At 33.9% G+C, this 16,735-nt stretch overlaps 1 protein-coding gene and 1 long non-coding RNA gene across 4 annotated transcripts in view; one reads left to right on the top strand and one right to left on the bottom strand.

Annotated features, from left to right (window-relative positions):
* LOC118264327 (uncharacterized) overlaps window positions 1–16,735 on the bottom strand; it is a 419,163-nt gene that overhangs the window by 78,685 nt on the left and 323,743 nt on the right. The window lies entirely within an intron of this gene.
* On the top strand, window positions 13,695–16,036 carry LOC126912498 (uncharacterized). Its single transcript, XR_007707230.1, has 2 exons — window positions 13,695–15,343; window positions 15,697–16,036. It is a non-coding gene; the product is annotated as an uncharacterized LOC126912498 (long non-coding RNA).

Here is a 16,735-nt window from a genome sequence, read left to right as displayed (position 1 = left end):
ACCTTTTATCCTGGAAAACAAGGTCTTTATTAACAAGCCACGGAACAAAACAAACGATTAATAACGAACAGAAATAATTAATCAATATTCTATATTATACGCCGGCGTAAAAGATTAATCGACACCTTTTTGACCCCAGCACATCAACCTCACCCAATTCACCATTTTCTACACACAAATTTCAACTATACTACAAACTAATAACGTCTAAAATCGATCATACACGCAGCACATTAAGCTACCCATTCCCTACAATCGAAATTCAACTATAACACACACATGTAACGTTTAAAATCGATTGTGGAAATTAATTTTCTGACTTTATGATCAATTATCTTTACCTTACTGGCTATGGGTAACCGTAGTTATGTTTAAGTAATAAAATTTTAACGGTAACCATTACTAAGATCGGTAACAATTCAGTGGCCCTAGGGAAAAGGAACTAAGTCCAAAAATGTAACTTTACAAGAGACGAAAAAACACTCCGAGCGCTTGAAATTCGTGTGTAATTTAAACCACTACTTAATAAAATAGTTAACTGTGATGTTTTAACAGCTTGTATAATTAAGTATCTTTTCTGATCTGATTGTACTCTAGAGAGCTAATATCAAAAATCTATCTTAATCTAATTGAAAAAAATATATAAATTAAGGTTCGACCCTCAAGAAACGAGTGTTTTTAAAAAAAAATTGGCGCCGATCGTTTAGCATCAGGGGAATTGTCTGGTCGATTGCCCATTTCATAAAAAAATGTAGAGATTTTGGATTAGGATCGGTTATTGTAATCGGCAGTTAAATCACTACTTAATAAAACATAATTATCCGCTGTATTTATAGGTACAAAGACTGCGTGATAAACCTTTTTTCTTAAAATGTTTGTATTATTAACTAATTTTGGACAAAATTTGACTTACACCCTTTTCACAACAGCCACTGAATTCTGCTTAGCTAGTTATCTTTATGTCACGTAAAGTTTTATAGTGTGTGAACTTTGGTTTACGATGGATTGTGGCGGGTGCATGTATGTGCTATGTAAGTGATGTTGGGTCATGTATGTTTGTGTATATAGTAATGATAATATATGTGTACAAGGGCTATCAGCTGACTGATTTGGTTGCTCGACAAGACAAGGGGATATGTTATATCAGCTGACTGGATTGTTTGGTCAAAGTAAGGTTTTAATAAACACGGCTGGCATAGTGGTTGGGTGACTAGCTGCTGTGCAACGTGTTGTGGCACGGGAATCGAACTCGCGCTGGTTGACAAGTGATTATGGCATTTTTATAAGTAGTATTGTTATGCATAAGTATTATGTACGACAAAAATTTATCGAATCTAGAATCGAACCTAAAACAATTGAATATTTTTGCCTAAGCTTTTGAAGAAGAAACCACTCAAATAACATTATTTAACATACCAGCGAATATTACATTTAATTCAGACATTCTTGTTCTTGTACTTGTCAAAGGACACACGAGAAACTTTGCTACTAATTAAAATACTGAGACAGGTTCTCAAAGAGTATCTTCAAGGAAACCTGAAGAGCATTCAGTATTTTGATCAGAGAGGCTTCACAGGTGCAGAGGGTAGAGGGCAGAGGGGAAGAGGGTTACAGGTATAGACAACTGCATGTCAAGCTACCCTTACCTATCAAAAACTGACATTCGATTTTCAACCTTATTCTCAAAATGCTTAAAGTTGAGAATTGCTTGGCAAAGGTTGACAGGTGGGTATATGTTGATGTGCCCGTACATTGTATAGGACTATGCTGCTGTTACCGTGCAGTGTACAAGGATAATGTGTGCACGTTATGCGCCTTACTTCTGTGGTCGAAGTTATGGAGGTGGGGCGATTTTATTTGAAAAACATAAGAATATTTTGGTTAGAATCGGTGATACAAGCTATGCTGAAAACTGCATCAAAATCAATTTGGGGAAACGCGAGATAATTGCAGACAAACATACATACTTATATACATTCCGGTCAAAATGAGAACCTCCTATTTTGAAGCCGGTTATAAAGTGTAACGAAATTATAAGCAAGCGAGGTAATTAATGCTCATATACTCATGTCGTCTATGAATGAAAAAAGAAATTTGCTCAGCAGTGGCCACTCATAGGCTATTGATGTAGTATGATGTGACTTCAAGGTGGTAATTTTCCGGACCTGCGGACATCCTAGGGGGAGGTTTTTAGTCAGTAAAAGTCTAACACTCTCTCTGGCCCACTCAAGGCAGGAAAAGACATTGCATGATTTTCCCTCCTCAAAAAAAGGGGCTATAAGTTTATCCCTTGTGTATCAATGTATGCGGTTGAAAAGTGCGGTGCGACAGTACCCGCAGGGACTCGAAATGAGCATACAAAGCAGCCCTATACGCTATTGATGCACCAGACGACGTACCGACAGCAAAACAACACGTGTTCTACATTCAGTGTCGTTTGTAATGCCGGTGTCGTGGAATAGTTCGCTTTTCTAAGAGTAATGTTCTTGTATCTGTGTTAGTATTTCAGCTTTAATATGCAAACACAATGAAAATTGTTACTGAAATATTTATAATGTTTTACAGTCGTAAAAGACCAGAATAATAAATAAAATAAGAGTGTCCGTTTGTTATATTGAAATAATGGATTTTTACTATATCCATACGTAACATACTTACAAATCACTTTTTTTTCTATTTGGCAGTCTGTCTTTTTGTTCCGGCTATTTTACGCATCCAACCACTACCATAGTCAGTCATCTTGCGGATATGGTCACTCCACCTAGCTTTACACTAAGCTTGCCTAGACGCGGTCTGCACTCTAGAACTACAGAGAACTACAGATATGTAAAAAGGACAAAAATATTAATTATACGTGTTTTACACTGACCATTTTCTTCCAAATGAAAACCAACAAAATTAGCTACTGTAATTCTCGAAAACTACAACAGGAATTACAATGAAACCTACGCCATTTCAAAAAAAAGTAGAATGAAAAAAATAACACAGTGTATGTGTGCAATGAATATTTAGTTCTTTTAGTCATAAATCCCTTCGGAATAGCAATGTTTCATTGCAAATCCACAGTTTTAGTTCCAACTGAGTTGAGCGAGCAAATATTTTTATACGAACAGCGATTCGAATAAAAAATAAATAGATTTCGAAGTGGGTTCAGTATTATTTGTTTATATGTACTGCGTAATATCCGATAGTGTTATTTAATTTTAAATAGAATATGAGTTGTGTGGGTTGTATTATAGGGTAGTTATTAAAAAAAATATATATTAAGTTGGCGTTTAGCTTCTAACTCGCCTAGTGATACGTGGCAGAGCATGTCTAAATATGTATAAGCAACTTGTCCACGTTCTGAGTCCTAATAAGTATTGAGTTAAGACAAAATGTTTTGGGGACTTCTATTAATATCTTTTGTAAGACTTAAAAGCTATAAGTGACTTTAGTTTCTTAAATAAAACTATCTAACTCTTAAGTAATTCAACGCTTAGAAGATCTTATTTACAAAATGTTAACTAGCATATTTCTATTTCATCAAAAATCTAAATAAATTCATCATATTACGAGTAGCACATAAATTAAATAAGATCTGACATTCAACCTAATACCAGACTCTAGAACACTATTGACAATTCAATAAACTAAAAAAGCGAAAAGACCTTTGCAAACCCAGGAATCATTCACGTTGAAACACCAAAAACACGCCCACTCAATCAACTGCCTACAAAAAAAGACTTCAACTGTAAAATAATCAAGTCATCCTCGTTTTTTCCCGATGGTACGTTATGTCAAGTTCATTAACCCCACGTGACGTCATCGCCGGTGTGTCGTCACGTTCCCCCCATAACTATAAGCCGGGCCTAATTTATGCGGCTTTTAAAACCTGCCCTCAAAAATTCCCTTTAAAAAACTGAAGCTGAACAGGTGCATTTTACATGAAATCGTTATTGAAATATATTGCATACGAAAATGTAATTAAAATGCTTCAAAATTGGTATTTGTGTTCGATATTGGGAGTTTGGTGGTTACTGAAAAACTATGTTGTATGTATCATATTACTTCCTTAATTAAACCACATTTTGATTCATGTAATTAACTTTGAAAGGATTACATGTTATTTATTTAATATGTCGGAAAAAACCGAAGTTTTGAATGTTTTATTTATTTAAATAGCTACCAGACCCTGTACAATGTCGAAACCGCACTATTTGTCACGCGATCTAGGGATTTATAGTGCATAGGTATCGGTATAATAAGATTTTTAACTTATGAATCTCTACATTTCACATTTTCGCTAAAATCAACAAAGAGTTTCCATTAAAAACTATGTAAACGTTAGGAAATGGCGGTTCACGAGCGTTCAAGCAGAAATATTAACTAGAATGACACTTTAATTAATATGCTAAGTCCCCCATTCCTAGGTTTAGCAGTAAATATACCAAGTTTGTTCATTAGTGCCCTAAAACGCTTGTCGTCGGAACACAAAGAAAACTAGTCCGTTTCACGAATTTTAACTTTAAAACTAAAGCAATTAAGTGGGTTTTAGGCTGTCCCATTTTGCTGATCGCTGTTTTTAGTTATGGAACTTTTTATATGAAAAAATAGATTTGAAAATATGATGGCGTTATGACATAAGCTATTAATAATTTATACTGATGGAAGTAATTGCTGATTACAACTACTTAATAACAATAGGGGTAAATATACTTTAATAGGACTATCTCACATTTTTAGGCTAACTTTGTCCTATTAACTACTGTCTATAGGTATTAGTGAACTTTGCTTCTGCTTTGAATTTTCTGCTTTATTATTTTTCTTACATGAGAACCTTATTCTAATAATAATGAAATTCAACAAAATAATAATTATTAGCAAACACAGTTCGGCTGTTCTCGAGATCTTTGTGCTTAACAACATTTAAGCGAGTCATTGTTATATTATACATAGATTACAATGGCTTAATTTAAAAATAAATTAACTATAAAAAACTGAGTTAATCTCATCATTTAATAGTTATTCAGAAAGCAATGAATACCAAAAAGTTCATTGACATTTCATACATAGCACGAGGCTTTTATACAACAGAGGTACTTTTCGCACAGTAACTGCTCTGATTCATCTATGGTACTTAATTGGCCCAAGGCGACTACAGATTGATTAATTATCAAATTACTGTTAATATATCACTTCAGGCCACTTATTACTAACATTGGACAACATGATAAGTCGAGACACAGATTACTAGATCAAGAACCTTAACAAGATTAATATTTTGTATTAATTAATCATTTCAACACGAAGCGAGGAATGGTTAATCTAGGTTTTATCTTTTTTTGATATGGCATTATCATTAAGTGGTAGTAGCATTTTTCCTTCTTTAGGTTTAGTTTTCATTAGCAACTGTTGAGCTGTGTACAAAACTCCCTTAAAATTAATGAAATAAAATAAATTGTCGTGTTATGCTTCAGTCTTCAATTCGATTTCAAGATCTACTGTAATCGACATTAGTTTACTTGTCTACATGTCTCGTTGTGGGAAAATGGCGTGATGTTATAAATACAAAAGCATTGTTGATGTGTTATCTGATATTTACAAACCTAAAAATGTCTATGATATAGACCTAATAAAATAACTGACAAAAAGAGACATGACGGCCTACGCTTTCGTAGCAAACTGGCATTCAGAAAAAATACTAGAATATTTGTCTTATTTCTTGAATGTTAAGGTTGACATTTACATCTAATATAACGCCACCTAAGACACCTACAAAATCTTAAAATAACCAAAAACATGCATTCATATCAAAGTGCTACGCAATTTCGTAGCTCGTAGCGCGTAGCTCGTAGACAGGTCTACGCGCTACGCCATCCGTTGTTCTCATATTTCATTGTCGGCACAATCATAGTGACAGATTGTGTCTATCAATCAGAATGACAGACGTTCTTCAGCTTCAGGAGGAGGCTTTTGATACAAAGTATCGGTACATGTACCTATGTATATGTATCTATTAATATGTGTAAGAAATTCCTTTGAATTAGCGTAGCTTAACGTAGCTACTTTGATTCGGATGGAATTTTCGTCTTTGACATATTATTATATGAAAGTAAATGGGTGGAAAATAATGTAGATGCCATTATTTAGAGGTTATAATATATATTAGTTATTTAGGATAGGTATTTTCAAATATTAGGTAAATGTTTATGCTCCAACATAATATGTGTGGTGAAAATAAGGTAAGAGAAGTGTCAGATTACTAAATTTGAGAATAAAGTAACGGTATATTCCGGTATTATATCGAATAAAAGCTTTGAACAGACACTCTTCCAAGGTCATTTCGTCCGTATATCTAAAACTAACATAAAATAAATGCGGAGCTCTCAAAAAGATTTCTTAGTCAGTTAGAGTCTGACATTCCATCACGCTTAGCTCAAGGCGGGAGAAGTCATTGGACGATTTTCCCCCCTTAAATAACAAACGACGCATAAAGTAAGCAGTCAGAAATAATTTCCATAACGAACAGCAATTCCATAATAAAGTCATAAAATATGACATAATAAACCGGGTTACTTTTTACACAATATACAATCCGCCCTACATTATTTGGGCGGATACCGCATGGGCGGGCGGGTATAATGGTGGCTTTTTTTCGTGAACCTTTGACGAGTTTCAGATCTAAAGGGTTACGAGTTGGTGTTAAAAAGTTGTTTTGCATGTCATTTTGGCTTTTAACAAGCTCTGTAGATCTCAATTTGGACGTTTTTTGACCATTTTTTCGCGTCTATTTCAGTTTGAATTAACTTTTTTGGGTTGGAATGGTTGAGATTATTTTGGAAATTAAGTTTGACGTAATTAATTATAATGTTGAATGACGTTTATTGTTTTTCTATCGTGTGAAGGATGAGTTGTTCTATGTAGTAAATATACCATAATTTCCTTTTTAGTTGAGTAGTCATTAGCATGATTGCTGGGTATAAGGTTTTTGGTTCTTGTACCGAGTTGTTCTAACAACTACACTTAAAAACTTTTGATTTTTTCTCAGTTGGTATATTTAAATAAGTAAATTAGATGTAATAAAAATGTATAACAAGGGCACGGACCAAGAGTCCGTGGAGAACAAATGTAAATATGATTAAAAAAAATAAATGTAGTATGTTGTAACAGTTTTTATTTATTTATAACATAATATTATTTACAACTAAACTATAAAACTAACAAAATAAAATAAAAGAAAACTTAAACAAAGCTACACACATAAGTTAATTTAATAACAGAAAATAAGTGCATACTGTACACATCCAAGTTACTTTAATTAGTATGCGTCTAAAATCAAACATTAATTCATCTTACCTCCGGCTACACCTCAAAAATTTTAATCTTCAATAATCCGCCTCATTTCCTCATTCTGTGTTCAAGCGTCTTCCTCAAAGTCAAGAATGGTTAACCTGTCAAAGTTAATAAGCATGAAATCTCAGGAAGGCATATTGCTATTAATATTTGCGTAGGCGCTGATGAGACAAGTTTCTGTCAAGATATTAAAGCCACTGTCTCGGCTTGCGAAATAATGTATTCTTACGTGCGACATTGCTTTAGTTCGGGACATTTTAATTAAAATTACTTTGAGTACTTTTGCACTTTAAATAAATAATGGTGTTAGATAGTACCTTAGTTACTTATAATACCTAAAATGAATAAGTAGGTATCTGAGAAAGATAAGTTTCAATATTACATTAATCGCCTATCTGTGGCCACTGCTGACTGAAGGCCTCTTCTCACATGGAAAACATTTGATTACTATTCACTACGGTTGTTTAATGCGGATTGGCAATTTTAAACTATTATAATTAGAAATTATAAGCCCAAATTTCCTTACGATGTTTTACTTCACCGCAGTGTTTAAATAATCTTGCAAAGTACATATAACTCGGAAAAAGTATATTGGTACTTATAGTTAGTAGATTTCGAACCTCCTCCATGACATTTATTTTACGAGCCACCATGACATTTAGCTTATAATATTATTTTTTATAAAAGGTATATATATAGGATAAAAAATAAACAGTATTAGACTATTTAACAACCTTCTATAGCTTCTAGCCTTGACTTTTACGCTTAGCAGCCACAATTTAGTTTACCTTATACAACAATTCTTTCAAACAATAGTGTATAAACAAATGCCATTAACTCAGAAAGCTAACAAAGTCAAACAAAAGGTTCTACGTGAACTATTCCCAACAAACTTACTTTTACAAAGCGATTTTTTATTTCAACGAAACTTTGTTTCTCCTTTTGAGTGTAAAAAGAAAACAATGGTGTTACTCTACACATTGACCGAGTTACTAAGCTTCACTGTCATTGTAAGGGACCTATTTCATTAGGACAGCTTCGTCGCACGACCAGTCACGTAACAGAACAAATACTACGGTTGATTGGGTCTCCAACAGACATGTTGTCACCATCACAATCATTGTATCTGTATCTCACCAGTGCTGTGAGCTAAAAGACATCTAAAGTTATGATAGTCGATTGAGGGAATAGACGGCTGTTTTCTAGTTTGACGTTTTTGACTTAAGCATATTAAAATATATGAAACAAATCCAAGATACAAATTCAGTCATGAATGTAGCATGTAAACAAAACCGCCAATGACTGCATTGGCGGTTTTGTAAATAATGTGTATACGGTAATTAGAAACAAGTAATGTCATACTGGAGAATGGGAGAATGACCGTAAAACGTCAATGTTGACATTGACTTTTGCTGTGTGTTGCTGAATGTTTTAATCTAATAATACTTTGAGGTTCTTTCGTGCAACTAATGCTTAGTTGTCATTTATTTCATAACACTACCCAGATACCCTCTATACTATAACTTAATGCGTTTTATTAGTCGCGCGACCTAGTCGTACGACTATAATGTCCTAATGGAACAGCTCTCTAAATCTCACCTTTGTGTTGAAACAAAAGCTTTGTGATTCCGGCTAATCCTTACTCTATTTCAGACTCTGCTTATACCCATTGTCTTCTTAGAATTGTGAACAAAAGAGTTGGAGAGACGAGGAACATACGTCACTCGTTGTTTTGAGTTACGACTCGGAGTGTTTAAAATATTAAAACAAATGCTTCTTGTGACTTTTTGGTAGCGTGTTTTGGAAGAAAATATAGTGTTTTTAGTAAGGAGTTGATTAATAATGTCTTCATTCTAGTGAAGGATCCTCTTCTTTTAATTGAACGATGTTTAGCCTTTTAGTCCTTTTTCTCTAAGTTGAAAAATCCATTCATAATCATTCAATGACTTCTCCCATCATATTTAGCCTTATCCGGAATGTAAACCTGTGATCTGAGGCTAAGCAGAGACACAATCACAGACATTTTTTTTTCCAAAATATCGATTTTCTCCATAGTAGAATTAATACACGAACATGTAATCTAATGACACATCTTTTCCAAAATAGAATTAACGCATGAACATTCACTGCACTATCTATAACACTATAAGCAACTCACTTAGCTCATTACATCACTAATAGCAGGCTCGTTAGCAGTTATATTATCTGGTTATACTCCTCACCGCAGACCACAGGGCTGGCAACCGCCACCGATACCACAGCCGCTACACTAGCTGTGTCACATATACGCATATTCATTATTGACACCCCTATCGTGAGATATGTGTGGAATCCATTATTATATAAGTAGGTAATTGTATTTTGTGAAGGATTTTCGGCGGTTTATTGTGTTTTGATGTAATTTTATCAATCACTAGCTTCTACCAACTGCTTTGTACGCGTTCCCGTGGGATAGAAAGTATCTTAACACCCAAATGACGTCTGTGTACCAAATTTCATCAAAATCCATTCAGTAGTATCAGCGTGATTGACGAACAAAAATCCGAATAAACAAACTTTCACTTTTATAATAGAAGTGTTATTTTCAGTAAGTTAATTATAGTAATTCCTTAGTCATTCCAAATTAATTAGTTTCATACTTATAGACTTCCTTATAAAATAATGCAAAGCTTTTTATAATAACTATCTTGAAGTGAGACATACTAAATCAACTAAAAATAATGGTTTAATCGCGTAAAAACACGACTTCGCCGCGTTTGCGTACGCTGATCATGATAAAGAGTCCCTCTGTGACTCGAAACTAGTAGAGCTATTCTCAAAATATTTACGTAAGTAAACCGTTATTTTTAGTTAATGCAGAGTCTTAACACATCGAACGCCGTGGTGAACACAGGTGCCCGACGTTAGCTAGAATTTGCCTTCAACAGTTTTCTATTGGCAGTCAAAGACTTGATAAAACATTAGAAAATGGTGAGTTTATTTTCAAAGCAGAAAGTCACAATTTAGCTTAGCGTGTTTGTCAAACAAATTAAAACGGTATCTATAGTCAGTGGGCAGTTGAACTGTGCAATAAACTCCGTGCCGTGTGTTTGTGGTCCCGCCAGAAATTCCCCTCGCAAACTCATCTGTGAAGTGTACCATTTGAGTTACCGAAGCAACTGGGGGTGTATGTTAGGAGAAGAGAGATGTTTTTGAGAAATAAATATGAGGAAATAAATATTTAGAGAATATGCAAGGATAATAATTACGCATATCAATAAGATTCTTATTCACATAAGGTACCTACGTATTTTTTTTAAGGAATGGGTCCAGTCTTTTATCTCCAAGATCATGATGACAAATGAGGAAATAAACTCGTTCCATTGCTTAACATCTGGATGTAAACTTTTGAATTTTCTAAAAGCTGTTTATGAAATCACTTAACATAATTCCTTCTTGATCTATTAAAAATATTAAATGTTATTTCATGAAATCAATTTAATTTGTTTTCAAAACCTTCAACAAAGTGCGAAGTTATTCATTGATATCAGCAAATCTTTTCATATGTTACTATAAGAATATTTTCTAACTTGCACCCCGCTACCGCTCATGACTGAGACCACACCATTAGATCGACAACTCCGAGGACGAGAGTACTCTTTGTTAATTAGACTACTGTGTAAATTTGTACAGTCGATTCTACTTAATAATTACTGTTAGTTTTTTATAAGTAACTTAGTATTTCACGAAAAAGAATGTTAATTTTCATTATCCTTTGTTCCAATTTTGCATAATTATTGAAAATTAAATTTTGTCACGAAATGTTAAAATTAAAGATGATTTGCGTCATTACGTTGTGACATTATAGGATGCCTAAAAATCTCCCGATCGGTTATTGACACAGGAGATATTATAGTGCACAAGTGTGTGTGCAAACATAAGTGTACGCTCTATTTCCTCACTTTCTGAACTCAAGGGGACGGCAGCTGCGGACCGGGGCTCAGGCTCGAACAGCAGTAGTAGGAATGAGGTGGATTTTAGTCAGTAACAGTGTGACACTCCCTCTCGTCCAAGACGGGGGCATAAATAGGATGATTTTTTCCCCCTAAAAAAAAGAAAGACGGACTCGAAATATCTACCTATTTGATTGATTGAAAGAGTTGTGTTTCTTTGTTGTTAAACTAATGTGATGAGGTCGTTAAAGCTACACACTTTCAATAGTACATTAGGAGTTGCCGTAATAGTAGTAGAAACTTTAAAGATTTTAGAGTGTAATTCGTATACATAAACTATTTGATCACCGAGGCTTGACATCTTACTATTCACTAAACTTTTGCGCCTATTTGTTTAATAAAATACACGAACTAAGTAATATCCCTCACTGTAGCTTCGTAGAGTAACTCGATACCAGGTCCCAGAATACTGCCATCTCCATGTACTCCCGAGGGTCGACACGATATGCTTGGTTACCTGACAGGCTTTCGGACTTCTATACACCTTTGACGACGGTTAATGGACTACCCTACCTTCCATTATGAGGAACATAATCTGTTTACATAGTACTGGGAATTTTCTAGATACTGAAACTTATAGTGAAGTGAAAAGCTATGTGGGATAGGTTGTTTTATATTTTACTGACTACTTTTGCGTGGTTTCACCCGCTCTGCTATGCTCATTTTAATTGTAGCGTAATGTTTTATTTAGCTTATAACCTTTTCTCGATAAATGGACTATTCAATATTAAATAGAATTTTTCAAACCGGACCAGTAGTTCTGGATATTGGAGAGATCAAACAAACAGACAAACTGTTAAACTTTTTATAAGATATAAGATGAGAGAATTATTATGATGTTTTTTTACTTTCAACGGAAGGTATGTTTTACTCTACTTACTACTACTAGCATATTATGAGGCAGGTGATGTGCGAAAAAGAGGAAGCATATTTTCGGGCACAAATTACCCATATATCTCAATAAAGCACCTACGTTACAAACTAGGATCAAAACTGACCCATAAAATATTGAAAACGAATAAATTTCATTACGTCACCATTAACACACACAAAACGCTAACTCATTAAAAGGTAGTCAGAACTAAAATTAATGAAACATAAACTTTATCCTCTAAAACTGCATAATTATAGCAACTTTATCCTCTAAAATGGGCAAACGATTTAAAACTAAATACATTTAATAGCAAGAGTATAAAAAGATAGCTCTAATATTCTAGCAACTTGAGTGAAACTATCCTTGAAACGTACGCTAATTGGACTCACTCATTATATTTTGTTTTATAAAACGGAATGAGTAATTGCGGTGCAAAATATCTGAACTTATAAGAGCAGAGTGCTTGTTAGTAGTCGAGTTTCATTTCAGTTGCAAAATATATGAGAGTAATGTTGTGTTTTACATCTGTGTTATTAAGGTTTTTATACGTTTAAAGAGTATTTAGAGTTTTTTTACTCTTACTGACTAAAAACGACCCCGTTCCTACTCCTGCTGTTTGAGCCGGAGTCCCGGTAACCCGATAGGTAGTCTGCAGCTCTGGGTCGTCATAATCCCTACTGTGATTTACAGTAGTTAGAGTGAACACTTTTTACTTATCATCGCTTACTATTAACCTAGTCAGTGAACCAAACAGTAACCCATTATGTATTTAAAATTATATAATTTAATGTAGACTGACTTCTAGTAACCCATATCTTCTAGTATTAAAATTCGTCACATTATAATATTTAGTTATGCTTTATAATCTTATATATAAAAATGAATCGCTAAAAGTGTTGGTAAGCGCATAACTCGAGAACGCCTGGACCAATTTGGCCAATTCTTTTTTTATAATATTCGTCGAAGTTCAAGGATGGTTTTTACGGCGAGAAAATATCAAATAATTGACGGAAAAACCCTAAAAACTGCCCTTTCCTTTATCCCATACAAACGTTTTCTAACTAATACGTAGAGTCAATTTGAGCTTTATTGCTATTGGATAAAGTTCATTGTTGGATAAATGCTATTGGATACTAAAAAACAAATGCTATTGAATAAGTGTGCGTTGGAGACTTGGAGCACAGAATCCCTACTAATATTATAAATGCGAAAGTAACTCTGTCTGTCTGTAATTACGCTTTCAAGCCTAAACCAGTGAACCGATTTTGATGGAATTTAGTACTGAGATAGAATAGACCTTACTTGATACTTTTTATTGCAAAAAAATAGCGGAGAATGGGTAAAAATAAGGGATAAATGGTCATATGGAAATTCGTCATTTTAAAAGCTGTAACAGTAAAACTTTGTATTTAGATACTTAATGAGGAACGAAAGAACATGGTCTACTTTTTATTGCAAAAAAATAGGGGAGAGTGGGTAAAAATAGGGGATGGGTAAAAATAGGGGATGAATGGTCATATGGAAATTCGTCATTTTTAAAGCTGTAACAGTGAAATTTTGTATTTAGACACTTAATGAGGAGCGAAAGAACATAGGCTACTTTTTAATAAAAAGGGTAGAAGGCGTAGAATGTTTGATAGAGGAGATTAATGTTTGCTTGAAAATTCGTCATTTTCGTTAATACGTTGCCTGTGGCTTCACTCGCGTTCGATTCTTATTTAAATACACATATACTTATTTAAATCGCCAATATCCCTACTACCATACTAATGTTATGAATGCGAAAGTAACCCTGTTTGTGTTGAGGTTACGCTTGCACGAATGTTTTTTTTTTTTTTGGAATATAACAACGAAACAATGTATTTTTTTATTGATAGGCAATATATAGGAAATTAAAGGATAATAATATAGATAACCTTGGCTACTTTTCATCATGATTATAAAATGATGAATCGGCGGTCGTGGTTTCTATGGAATACATATCTTTAAAAATGCTAACAGTAACATATTCTCAAGTAATTCACATTTTAGATGACATACGGCAGCATTTTGACCACTAACACCACTACGCGGACGAAGTCGCGGGCAAAAGCTAGATTTGATAAATTTTCATTTGTACATGTCAAATATTTGTTGTTTCTAAATTCAAATTCTGTAAATAATGATTGACATTTATGCATAAACTATGAAAAGGGTGAATAAACAATTGTCTGTATTTTTTTTAATCTATTGAAAATGTTGAAAAGTGCATTAAGCATTAATAGAAATTCCTCAAATATTAATTATGCGTGCGTTCAGAAATAATGACAAATTATCAACAGTTACGCGTGTGTTCAGAAATTTATTTTGTGTAAATTAAAATTTCTATTCACGTTTTCGAACAAACGATGCTCTTTCAATATAGTCTATTGGTGTGAATGACATTGACATTCGTATTGCGCGTTTTTTAAAATATGCAAAATTAAATGTATATTTTTCAATATTTCTGAGAGATTATCTTAATATTTTTTCGAGTTTTAAAGACTAAGAAGATTTTTATTTGCTAATAAGTGTTTGTTAATCAAGGTAAGTTCACATCTTCATATTGATTTTTAGTAACTTTTGGTGACTACACAATACTACAATTTGGTATACACAGTTATGCAGAAAATGTATCAGTGCTTTTTATTTTCAGTTGGAATTTCGTTTTTAACAATGCTACCAACCAGACGTACAAGCTTAGGCCGTAGAACTCGAAATACGGCAAGTCAAAGAAATATAAGAGCAAATCAAACTGATGAGCATCGCGAAGCGCGAAATGAACTTGAACTGAATCGATATCAAGATAGAAATGTTGTGTTTAATCCCCACAAAGCTGCATTCAGTTATAATGTGGCAATTGATTACAGTTCAGAGCAAATTGTTGCTATTGGACTAATGAACATTGTGTGTCCACATTGGGATTGAAATTAAAAAATGAAGCCTCTGGATTGTGTTGCGCCAGCGGCCAAGTCAAATTGACGCCATTGGTACCGCCACCAGAGCCACTACATTCATTGGTTCATTTTTTGACTCATATCCAGCAGTACAATAATTGCTTTCAAATGACATCATTTGGGGCAACAAAAGTTATACGAGACAATTTTTTGCCTACTTTTAGCAAGTAAGTATAATGGCAAACGTTTTTTTTTAGTTTTAAAACCATGTAGCTGGTGCAAAATATGTCGAGTCAGTGATGTGTTTATTTTGTAAACAATAAATCAAATACATAATAATAGTCTATAATCCGAAGACTTAATCAGCAACATTTTATAACATGTTGTATTTTATAGTGGCATGAGCAAGATGTTCTTGGTAAAGCCTACTACCTAAAGCTGCCGTGGAAGGCTGTTTAATGTCGAGGTTAAAAGTAGTTTTAATTTGAAATGATGTAAAGTATTGTGGCAATATTTTGCGAGCCACATGGTGGTACAATTTGCTATACAATTGCCTGTATACATATTTATATTCTTGCAGATTCAGGGATTCAAATATATCATCAAACAGGTTCCTTATTGCCAGTGCCTGTTGAAGACTATACATTTTTGCAAATATATTTTATGGACAATTCAGCAAGAGAAGTCGATCAGCGTTGCGCACACAACAACTCAGTAAAGAGATCCATTGTGATGAACAACTTCAAACATTTTTCCTTCAACACAATGAATTAGTTGCATTAGACCGATGCATTAGACATTCACAAATGCATTAGACCGCATGCCATCAGATAATCACAAAATTGTCATCAGAGCCGATAAGGCGCCTGCAGGACAGTGAAATGATTGAATCCTATGAAATAAACACTATTATGAAAATATATTTTGTTTTTTTTTTAATTAGTAAAGTCCTTTTCAGGTATAGTGAGATCAGGAAATTATGGATTCATTTTTATATGGAGGATATTTATAGATTCCAATTCAAATTGAATAGGGACTCATACATAACTCAGCTATACAAAATAAAGTAGAGCATCATTGCTACGCGAAAGCGGTACGAAGTTCGCTGGGTCAGCTAGTATGTATATACAAACCCACGCGCTTCGTTTCACCTAAGCAACATTCTCCGAATAACACGAATTTCAGCCAAATTTCAGCATTTCAGCCACAAACACAAAGACTATGGTATCCCATAAACTTGCACATAACATTCTGAACTTATTATCTAACGTACATACAGACATACATAGGAACAGTTTTCAAACTATGTCTGAAGTTAGAGGCGTCGAAGATTTGAGAGTACAGACAGCAGCAAGTCTACATACACATTACTGTTCAATTACATTTTTAACTTTATGGTCTTAAGACAAAGTTGAAAATCCAATGATAAAATTGTCAGATTGACGTAGCTTGATCAGCTCGGCATTGTACAACTTGGCTCTCTACCAAGTGTATGTTCGGGTGTTGTATTGTATGAGGTATTAGAACAATAGCTCAGGTAGGTTCGTATGTAACTTGTGTACCTTTTGTGTACGAGATAAAGGGTATTTTTGAAAGTCATTGCGTATAGATTAGTTTTG

Source organism: Spodoptera frugiperda, chromosome 26 (assembly GCF_023101765.2).
Source record: "Spodoptera frugiperda isolate SF20-4 chromosome 26, AGI-APGP_CSIRO_Sfru_2.0, whole genome shotgun sequence".
In the NCBI taxonomy this organism is placed as follows: Eukaryota; Metazoa; Arthropoda; class Insecta; order Lepidoptera; family Noctuidae; genus Spodoptera; species Spodoptera frugiperda.
This window is presented reverse-complemented; position numbering and strand designations above follow the sequence as displayed.